At 43.6% G+C, this 11,744-nt stretch overlaps 3 pseudogenes; 1 reads left to right on the forward strand and 2 right to left on the reverse strand.

Annotated features, from left to right (window-relative positions):
* Nucleotides 1–9,584: 9,584 nt before the first annotated feature.
* LOC110883447 lies at nt 9,585–9,804 on the reverse strand (annotated as a pseudogene).
* Nucleotides 9,805–10,067: 263 nt separating this feature from the next.
* LOC118480850 lies at nt 10,068–10,701 on the forward strand (annotated as a pseudogene).
* Nucleotides 10,702–11,642: 941 nt separating this feature from the next.
* LOC118481063 overlaps nt 11,643–11,744 on the reverse strand; it is a 2,525-nt pseudogene continuing 2,423 nt past the window's right edge.

An 11,744-nucleotide genomic window follows, 5' to 3' on the forward strand; every position in this document is an offset into this window, starting at 1 on the left:
TTGGACAAGGGACATCCCTCAAAAACTCGGACATCCACCTTGACTAACATAAAACTCGGACATCCCATGATCCCTTACAAAGTCGGACCCCTATAACTACAAGTAAAAGTCGGACCTAGTGACATTTATACCAAAAACTCGGACAGGGGAGGGGTGGGGGCTTCACAAAAGTCGGACATGGGCCGTGCCCCTTTGAAACTCGGACAAGGTGTTTGTGCTTATAAAATTCGGACAAGGGTGTGGGGTTAAAACTCGGATATCATACCCATCTAAAAGTCGGACCATGTTATTTATAAAAGTCGGACTCCATAATGCTTAAACAAGGTTCGGACATGCTTTCCTATTAACAAACTCGGACAAACATGTACATAATAAAAGTCGGACCCCCTCACTTTGCAAAGGTCGGACAACATCACACTTTAAACAAACTCGGACCCTTATGTACTTACCAAAACTCGGACCTTGTTACACATGGTTAAAATTCGGACCATGTCCAATACATAGAAGTCGGACTATATGTTGAATCTTTATGAAATTCGGACTATGTTTCTACTTGCAAAAGTCGGATCATATCAACAATAACAAAGTTCGGACTATAACACATTTCACAAAACTCAGACTATCTTAACTAATCAAAAGTCGGGCCACAAGTAACATCAATTATCGAGCAGAACATCAACCTCATGAATAACAGTTACGCATACGAATAAGGAACCCTAATTTCATTCATATAGACGGCAGAAATCATAATCAATCAACCTATGATCGACAACAACAATCATTACAGAAACAATCTATCAAACATACAACTAATCATCATCATCATCATCATCAATAATTCAGAATCCAAATCAATAATCACAGAATATCATATGAAGAACTAGGGTTTTATCATGAATCAATCAATCAATGATTATCAACAAGCAATGATTAAACGATTACCTTGGATTGATTCTAGATGAATTGAAAGACCAAGATTGATGTAAAAGTCTTGTGCCAAAGATGAAGCAAATGATTGCCAGAGAAGATCAGAGAAGTGAAAGTACGTGCTTTGATTTTGTGTGGTGATTAGTGAATGATTAGGGTTAAGAATCATTAGGATTTCACTAGTTACCCTATACGTCCCTAAGTATCATATTTTACACAAGTACACCATCTCAACATAATTCACAGTTTCACCACCAAGTTCATACATTTGACAAATCTTTCATAATTAACACATAACCATGCTCAATATACAATATCCTTAACTGAATCAAAACGTATACAATTCCATAGCAACTAATTGTGGAAATAAACAACTAAACAACCAATGAACGTGCAATAAATGCGAAAATGGAATCTTGGAAACTCGAGTTGTCACATTATCCCCAACTTGAAAGAAATTTCGTCCCGAAATTTAGCATGCGATTACTGAGGAAGCTAGGTAAGTTGTATCGTTTACTGGTTTTCCTGGGGTGTCACATCATCCCCCCGTTGATTTGGAATTTCGTCCCGAAATTCTGCAGTAGTAGCTTCAGCCTCAGTAGTGGTTGCACGGTTTCCGAATAACTGGGGATACTTGAGTTCCATTTGATCTTCTCGTTCCCAGGTATACTCTGGGCCACGACGGGAGTTCCAACGAACTCGTACAAGGGGTATTCTAGTGTTCTTGAGGACCTTGACATCCCGGTCCGTGATTTTAACTGGTTCCTCGACGAACTGCAACCGCTCGTCGATAGTGAGTTCCTTAAAAGGAACTATGAGGGTCTCATCTGACAGACACTTCTTCAGATTCGACACATGGAATACGTTGTGAACTGCACCGAGTTCAGCTGGTAGGTTTAGTCTGTAGGCTACTTTGCCTATTCTTTCAGTGATTTCGAACGGTCCAACATACCGTGGATTGAGCTTGCCTCGTTTACCAAAACGAACCACACCCTTCCAGGGTGAGACTTTGAGTAGCACTCGATCCCCAACTTGGAATTCGAGCGGTTTTCTGCGTTTATCAGCGTAGCTTTTCTGGCGATCGCGAGCTGCCGCCATGCGTTGTCGTATCTGCGCAATCTTTTCCGTGGCGTCCACTACAATCTCTAGACCCGTGATCTGACTATCCCCCACCTTTGCCCAACAGAGAGGTGACCGGCATTTACGCCCGTACAATGCCTCAAATGGAGCGGCTTGAATGTTGGTGTGATAGCTGTTATTATACGAAAACTCCACCAAAGGGAGATGCTTTTCCCAGCCGTTGCCGAAGTCGATAACGCAAGCCCGAAGCATGTCTTCGAGAGTCTGGATCGTGCGCTCAGACTGCCCAACCGTCTGAGGATGATATGCTGTGCTCATGTCTAACCGTGAGCCAAAAGATTTGTGCATCGCTTGCCATAGCTCTGACGTGAATCGTGCATCCCGATCCGAAATGATGGAGGTGGGCACCCCGTGCCTCGAAACAACTTCTTTAAGATAAACGTCTACGAGGGTGGAGAACTTATCCGTTTCCTTAATAGCCAGGAAGTGTGCAGACTTGGTGAGTCGATCCACGATCACCCATATATTATTATTCCCACGTTGAGATCTGGGTAGGCCTGTAACAAAATCCATGGAAATTTCTTCCCATTTCCATTGCGGTATCTTGGGTTGCTGAAGTAGGCCCGCTGGTTTCTGATACTCCACTTTGACTTTTGCACATGTCAAACACTTGCCGACGTAAGTCGCGATGTGGGCTTTCATGCTAGGCCACCAATATGTTGTTTTGAGATCGTGGTACATTTTATCCGACCCTGGATGTACCGAGTAGCGAGACTTGTGAGCTTCATCCATCACAAGTTCTCGTAAACCGCCGAATAGTGGTACCCAAATACGCCCTGTTACATAGTAAGTGCCATCTTCCTTTTGTTCTAATCGTTGCCTTGAGCCGCGTAAGGCTTCAGCCCTGACGTTTTCTGGTTTCAATGCTTCCACCTGAGCATCTCGTATCTGTGCAGGAAGACTAAACTGAATGGTGAGCTGCAAAGCTCGTACACGCCTAGGTAGAGTGTCTTTTCGACTGAGTGCGTCAGCCACAACATTGGCTTTGCCTGGATGGTACGTGATGGCGCATTCGTAATCATTAAGTAACTCGACCCATCGTCGTTGACGCATGTTCAATTCTTTCTGCTTGAAGATATGCTCGAGACTCCTATGATCGGTGTAGATAGTGCACTTGGTACCGTACAGGTAGTGTCGCCATATCTTGAGCGCGAAAACAACAGCTCCCAGCTCTAAATCGTGCGTCGTATAGTTCCGTTCATGAACTTTGAGTTGCCGCGAGGCGTAGGCAATAACTTTATCACGCTGCATCAACACACAACCAAGCCCCTGTATCGATGCGTCACAATAGACCACAAAATCATCCGTGCCCTCTGGCAATGAGAGAATAGGTGCGCTGCATAGTCTATCCTTTAGATACTGAAAAGCCGTTTCTTGCGTATTACCCCAACGATAGGTAACACCTTTCTGTGTCAACATAGTAAGCGGCAGTGCGATCTTGGAGAAATCTTTAATGAACCGTCTGTAATACCCCGCCAAACCCAAGAATTGGCGTATTTCCGTTGGTGTACGCGGTGCAGGCCAGTTCCTGATCGAATCTACTTTGGATGGATCGACATGAATCCCATCCCTGTTCACCACATGGCCTAAGAAGTGGACTTCACGAAGCCAGAAGTCGCATTTTGAAAACTTGGCGTACAGTTGTTCCTTTCGAAGAAGTTCCAAGATAAGACGTAAGTGCTGCTCGTGTTCCTCCTGACTCTTGGAGTAGATCAGAATGTCGTCGATGAAAACAATGACGAACTTGTCACGATAGGGTTTGCACACCCTGTTCATAAGATCCATGAAAACTGCAGGCGCGTTCGTAAGCCCAAATGGCATGACTAGAAACTCGTAGTGACCGTAGCGAGTTCTGAATGCTGTCTTGGAGACGTCCTCATCCCGGACTCTCAGCTGATGATACCCTGACCTTAAATCAATCTTGGAATAGTTACTCGACCCTTGCAACTGGTCGAATAAGTCGTCAATACGAGGAAGAGGATAGCGGTTCTTCACTGTGACCTTGTTCAGTTCGTGGTAATCTATGCACATCCTGAAAGTGCCATCCTTCTTTTTCACGAATAGTACTGGAGCTCCCCAAGGCGAAGAGCTTGGACGAATGAAGCCCTTATCCAAGAGCTCTTGTAGTTGCTTAGACAGTTCTTCTAGTTCAGTTGGAGCTAAACGATACGGTGCGCGAGCTATAGGTGCTGCTCCTGGAGCTAGCTCGACTTGAAACTCGACCTGACGATGAGGCGGTAGACCAGGTAAATCTTCAGGAAACACTTGAGGAAATTCGCGTACAACTGGAATATCCTCTATTCTTTTCTCTTTCGAAGCTGCATCAGTAACTAGTGCCAAGATAGCCGTATGACCCTTTCCTAAACATTTCTGAGCCTTCAAGAAAGAGATGATGCCAACCACAGCACCACTCTTGTCGCCTTGAACTTCGAGAGGTTCCTTACCAGTGCGTGGAATACGAATGATCTTCTCCTTACAGAGGATCTCTGCTTGCTGCTTGGATAACCAATCCATGCCGATGACAATGCCAAACTACCCAGAACTATAGGAATAAGATCGATGACAATCCATGCTGCTTGCTGCTCGGATTCTCATGAACATCAGTTTTTTGAATGCTCGTTCGGATCTCAGGTTTGGAATGGGGTTAAGGATATTGCGGGTTTATCTGCAATCGCTAACTCTTGGGATATGATCTTTACGCATTTGGTTCAAGTGGCTAACTCAAAGAACGCTATGCATGTGATTTGCAAGATGGTTGTTAGTGCGGCCTGTTATTTTGTTTGGCAGGAAAGGAACTTCCGGTTATTTACGTCCAAGAAACGAAGTGCTGACCGGCTTGTTGATATTATTTTAACTACGGTTCGGATGAAGATACACACGATGCGGTTCAAACGAACGAGTCAAGTGGAGAAGATATTACAAGATTGGAGCTTACCTCGAGGGCTAATTGTCGAAGATGATGACAATGGCTAGTAGTTTTTCTTGTTTTGTTCGTTGTGTTTGATAGACGTGTGTGTCTTGTCGGGTGGTGCTTTGTGCTTGTTTCTTGTCTTGTGGTGATACTCTAAAATGGTATGTCATTTTAGAGAACTGGGGTTTATTCTTTTCCCCACTTGTTTTGTTCGTGTGTTTGATATAAAATTTCACCGGGGTAACCCTTTACCCAAAAAAAAAGATCGATGGCGAAAGTCTGACCAGCGAGGATAGGATTACAACCCTGAATTATGTGTGTTGCTTCTAGACTTTTACCATTAGCTAATTCTACGACATGTTTGGTATTTAGGGGAGTTGGTGCACGTTTTAACAATTGGCTAACTTTCAATGACACGTAACTTGTATCCGCACCCGAATCAAACAATACAGTAACACAAAAGTCGTCAAGAAGAAACTTACCCATGACTACGTTGGGATCATTTCTGGCATCGCCCTGCCCCAACACAAATGCACGACCCCTTGCTTCGTTGCCGTTGTTGTTCCCACCGTTGTTGTTGTTGTTGTTGCCATTTCCCTGATTGTTGTTATTGTTGTTCTGGTTCCTGTTTAGTTGAGGGCAGTGCCTTTTGAAGTGACCTTCTGCACCACAATGAAAACATCCCCTGTTGCTGATTCTGCTGTGCTGGTGGCTGCTGCTGATTCTGATTCGCAGGCCGAGGGCTTCTACAATCCTTGGCCTCATGACCCATCTTGAGGCATCTTTGACAGCGACCCTTGTTACACTGGCCACTGTGGTGTCTGTTGCAGTTGTTACACTTTGGGAGGTTCCCTCGATATCCACCCTGCCTGTGACTGCCTGAAGAGTGCTGACTGGGACTCTGATAACTGTCAGTCTTTCGCTGCTGAACCTGTGACTGAACTGAAGCTGATCCCTTGCTGGAATCCCCATCCCATTTCCTCTTGTTGTCACTGGGAGTAGCAAGTGTAGCAGAAGTGGTAACGGTAGTAGTAGCGCTGATACGTTTAGGCAGTCTGTTCTGATCCACTGCCTGATCTGTGAGACGATGCGCGAGGCGTTGAATAGCCTGAATGTTGTCAAGATTAGCCGATGTCACATGGCTCTGAATCTCTGGTGCCAATCCTTTGAGGTACAACTCAATACGCTTAACTGGAGGGTCCACCATAGTTGGACACAGCACGGCCAGCTCATTTGACCTTTTGGTATAAGCTTCAATTTCTGACCCAGTCATTTTCAGATGGTACAACTCATCTTCCAACTTATGAATGTCTTCCCGAGTGCAGTATTCCCTTTTGATCAGTTCCTTGAAATCATTCCAAGGGGTGGCGTTAGCAGCTGCCAACCCTAGGATCTGCACTTGCGCGTTTCACAAAGTTAACGCGATTCCTTCCAACGTACCACTGGCGTATTTCACCCTGCGAGCCTCAGGGCATTCACACATCTCGAACACAGACTCGAGCTTTTCGAACCAATGGAGGAGTCCAACTGCTCCCTCCGTGCCACTGAATGTGCTTGGACGACAGTCCATGAAGTTCTTGAAAGTACACACAGGTTGTGGGGCGTGTTGACCTATTGTGTACAAATAGGACAAAGTTAAACACAAGAGTTAATGTAGAATCTAAAGATCCTAGGTTGATTCACATCCGCAGGGTATACTACCTGCTTGTGCAGCTGCAAGTGCCGCAGCTACTTGTTCATTGATAAGAGCCGTCAACTGGGCTTGAGTCATGTTCACACGTCCAGACATGATCTTCATAGTAAAAGTAGAATAAGTGAGAATGGTTCGCGAGTAGTGCGATGACAGAAGAGTGTAAGCACATAGGTGTTCTCAAGCAATAACAAATAGTGAACAATGTAATCTAAGAACTATGAGCAAAGTTCTATGTAATTCTAGCATGTAGGCAATAAACATAAACCTTATTACCTAGGATGTTGAGTCTTGCACATGGAGCGAAGCGTCGTTGTGGATCGTTGAGAGCACTGTTCTGGTTATAGTCTGGTTTTAATAAAAACGTTTTCCCATATTAAAACCAAGTTCTCTATAACCAATGGCTCTGATACCAATCTGTCACACCCCCAAAATCCACCTGCGGAGTATCACCGCTTGGGAGCGTGACTGACCAGGATCAAGCCACCAATCATATTGAACATGTATTAATAAGTAAAAGTAAATGCCATTCAATCACCAATATGAAAGGTGTCCCAAAACATAAGTATGTTATCACTGTTTAGCGGAAGCGTATAAATAAAACCCAACATAAATAAGTATGTAATGTCATAAAGTGTTTAACAAACAATCACGATCCAAGCCCACAACGACCAGCTCCTCCCTGTGCAAGCTCCATGTATCTAACGACCTGCAAGGCATGTAACAGAGGATCAAAAACTAGTTGAGCGAGTTCACAGAAAGTAAATGCGTAATAGTAAGTTCGTTTGTAACATGTGGCTCTACTGGGCCGATAGTACGTTCTATTGGTGGGGGCTTCCCATGTTGTATAACCACTAGACTATTCGTAACCATAAGTGTTCTACATATCCCGAGAACAGTAATACGTACAAGTTTACGTAGGTTTTACGTAAGTATCCTTCACAACCAAGGATAGGGGTACGCGGGAGTTTACGTAAGTGCCTGACACAACCGAGGCAGTAGTGAGTATAAGTTCACGTAGGTTTTACGTGAGTGTCCTTCGCAACCTGAGGACAGTGAGCAATGCAAGTATACGTAGGTTTTACGTATGTGTCCTGCACAACCGAGGACGATGGTATGGTAGTCTAGTAACAGTGTAAGTACGATTCTATTCAATCTCATTCCTTCTATCCCAATTCCCGTGCCCTGGGAATCCCATGCCTTAGTAAGAGTGTGAACTCACCTTGGTTTGCTCGGTATGCTAAGTATGTGTTCACAAGTAATCAGTCAAGTCCTATAGTGTGCATGTTTTCACAATCAGTTCAAGATCATAACAGTTTGCATGCAATTTCTATATCACATATTGCTTGGCAGATAACATCATGCACCACATAACAGGTAGTCACATTCATAGCATTCATGCTTCACACACGTGTCTTTCACAGATAACTGAGTTAATAAACTCAACTGAATTATCATATGTGTCAGAGTTGCATCGGCTATCATGATTAACAAAAACTCAGACATCAGGTGCAAGCATACATAATTCGGACCACCAAGCATCACAAACGAAAGGTTGGACAAGGGACATCCCTCAAAAACTCGGACATCCACCTTGACTAACATAAAACTCGGACATCCCATGATCCCTTACAAAGTCGGACCCCTATAACTACAAGTAAAAGTCGGACCTAGTGACATTTATACCAAAAACTCGGACAGGGGAGGGGTGGGGGCTTCACAAAAGTCAGACATGGGCCGTGCCCCTTTGAAACTCGGACAAGGTGTTTGTGCTTATAAAATTCGGACAAGGGTTTGGGGTTAAAACTCGGATATCATACCCATCTAAAATTCGGACCATGTTATTTATAAAAGTCGGACTCCATAATGCTTAAACAAGGTTCGGACATGCTTTCCTATTTACAAACTCGGACAAACATGTACATAATAAAAGTCGGACCCCCTCACTTTGCAAAGGTCGGACTACATCACACTTTAAACAAACTCGGACCCTTATGTACTTACCAAAACTCGGACCTTGTTACACATGGTTAAAATTCGGACCATGTCCAATACATAGAAGTCGGACTATATGTTGAATCTTTATGAAATTCGGACTATGTTTCTACTTGCAAAAGTCGGATCATATCAACAATAACAAAGTTCGGACTATAACACATTTCACAAAACTCAGACTATCTTAACTAATCAAAAGTCGGGCCACAAGTAACATCAATTATCGAGCAGAACATCAACCTCATGAATAACAGTTACACATACGAATAAGGAACCCTAATTTCATTCATATAGACGGCAGAAATCATAATCAATCAACCTATGATCAACAACAACAATCATTACAGGAACAATCTATCAAACATACAACTAATCATCATCAATAATTCAGAATCCAAATCAATAATCACAAAATATCATATGAAGAACTAGGGTTTTATCATGAATCAATCAATCAACGATTATCAACAAGCAATGATTAAACGATTACCTTGGATTGATTCTAGATGAATTGAAAGACCAAGATTGATGTAAAAGTCTTGTGCCAAAGATGAAGCAAATGATTGCCAGAGAAGATCAGAGAAGTGAAAGTACGTGCTTTGATTTTGTGTGGTGATTAGTGAATGATTAGGGTTAAGAATCATTAGGATTTCACTAGTTACCCTATACGTCCCTAAGTATCATATTTTACACAAGTACACCATCTCAACATAATTCACAGTTTCACCACCAAGTTCATACATTTGACAAATCTTTCATAATTAACACATAACCATGCTCAATATACAATATCCTTAACTGAATCAAAACGTATACAATTCCATAGCAACTAATTGTGCAAATAAACAACTAAACAACCAATGAACGTGCAATAAATGCGAAAATGGAATCTTGGAAACTCGAGTTGTCACAAAAAAGGACTCATCCTTTGTTGCATCTGGCGAGAGATGATAAAGAGAGAGCTCCGTCTATCGATGAACAACGGATTGATGGAGCTCTTGGCATTGCTTTTTTTTTTCTCTCCTTTCCTGTCGGCGAGTTCCGACCCTTTTGTTCGAAATTTCTTCATTCGTACCAAACCGCTTGTAGAATCAAATCCTGTTCCACAAGATCCTATATCATCTATACATCCTCCTTGCATTTATGTCGGAGACGTCGCCAGTGCTTTGGGCTTTGGCTTATGTAGATAAAAAATGATGAATGGGATTGTGGCACTCCACTCGCCGCCAATGCGGAAGGATGACGCCGAAAAGAATGTTATGCTCTTTCGCTCTGCTGGATGCGTCGGATCCCGTATAAGAAGCAAGTTCTTTACCCTCAAATTCAAACATGTGGGCGCAAAAGGCTATCCTGCTCTATTGTTACGTAGCAATAGAAGCCTGCTTATGTTGCTTCGGTGGCGTTTCGCCTTCTCTTCGCTCTGGACAGGAGCGCTAGTGGACACGGGGAGGGAGCAGGCGAAGCGTGTCGTTCGTAATGGAAAGAAAGAGACCACTACTTCGCTTTTTTGTTGGATCGCCGGCGCGAACACATTGGTCTCTGACCAGGACCAGGAACCAATTCGAATTTTGATCTTGACATGTCGGTGGTTTTTAACCGTAGGCATTTTGCCAGGAAGTTGGTGGGCTCATCATGAATTAGGTCGGGGTGGCTGGTGGTTTCGGGATCCCGTGGAAAATGCTTCTTTTATGCCTCGGGTATTAGCTACAGCTCGTATTCATTCAGTAATTCTACCCCTTCTTCATTCTTGGACCTCGTTTCTGAATATCGTGACTCTTCCATGCAGTGTCTCAGGAACCTTTTCAATACGGTCCGGATTGCTAGCTCCCGTGCATAATTTTGCTACAGATGATACACGAGGAATCTTTTTATGGTGGTTCTTCCTTCTAATGACCGGCATATCTATGATTATTTTCTCCTAGATGAAGCAGCAGGCATCGGTCCGTAGAACCTATAAAAAGAGATGGTTGTGGCGCGAAGTACTCTTGTGCACCTACATCACTCGGCTCGCGCGCAACCCCGCCCTGTTATGTTATAAAATAATTGAGCTTCTTGCTGGGCTGGTTATTCAGAGCCAGCAATTGGCTGTCGGATTTCGGCCCGCAACTAGAATAAGATCGCTTCAGGGGTCACTGTTATATGGCTGAATGTAGATCAGCCCGCCCTTACAGCCTTTGATCAGTAGATTATTTAGAACTTCCAAAGATGGTAAAGGTAGCTGGTTGCATCCCTTTGGTCCTTCTTCGCGTCTCATCTTAAAATCTCAATATCCCAAGCTCAGTCTCTCGAGCAGCGTCTTGAGTCTTGGTGGACTGAGACTCTTTGCTCCCAGTATTCTTTTTTACGCAATTCTGTTGCTTTATTTATCCTATGGGAAGTTTGGAAAGACCGCAATTCCATTATTCATGACAATGTAAAGCTCAATATAGTGAAAACGAGACAGAAAATTTGGATGTGGCTGCTTGACACTGTGGTTCTTTTCCACCCGGCTGGGTTTACATGATCAATCTTGCCTTCCTCTGCTGCCTCGGGAGAGTGAGTTTGTATGGTCATATAACTGCATTTTGATACTCTCACTTTTCCCTTCGATGAGCTGATCTTTCATTGCATAAGTGATAGCTTATATAACTGCATTTTGATACTTTTTTGAAGACGAGAAAGAGTTAGCAAAAGCACTTTTCATCTTCGTCACTTCGGGATGGGGGGGGGTGCTACCCTATCTCTCGAGTAGTAAAAGTATGTGAAGCCTCCTACTACTAAAAAGAAGTATACTACTTCGTAAGGTGCCAGCCAGTTAGTTATACCCTTTCAATAAAGAAGTAAGAAAGTTCGACCTTTGTCGGCTAGCAAGTTTTGGTAACACAGGTATGGCTCCGTCCGAGGAGCGGTTATTGGGTAGGTAGTGAGTAGACCAATCGACGCTACTACCCCTCGCGAGTAGCAACTGATTGGAGCTCCGTTAAGGCAAGTCATGGCGATCCCATTGGCTTGGGGGGTTAAAACCTTAAGACTTTTCCTGTCCTTGATGACCAACCATAAGACTGAATTACCTGGGATGCCTGTGCCCATAAGAAATCGCGG

Source organism: Helianthus annuus, chromosome 8 (assembly GCF_002127325.2).
Source record: "Helianthus annuus cultivar XRQ/B chromosome 8, HanXRQr2.0-SUNRISE, whole genome shotgun sequence".
In the NCBI taxonomy this organism is placed as follows: Eukaryota; Viridiplantae; Streptophyta; class Magnoliopsida; order Asterales; family Asteraceae; genus Helianthus; species Helianthus annuus.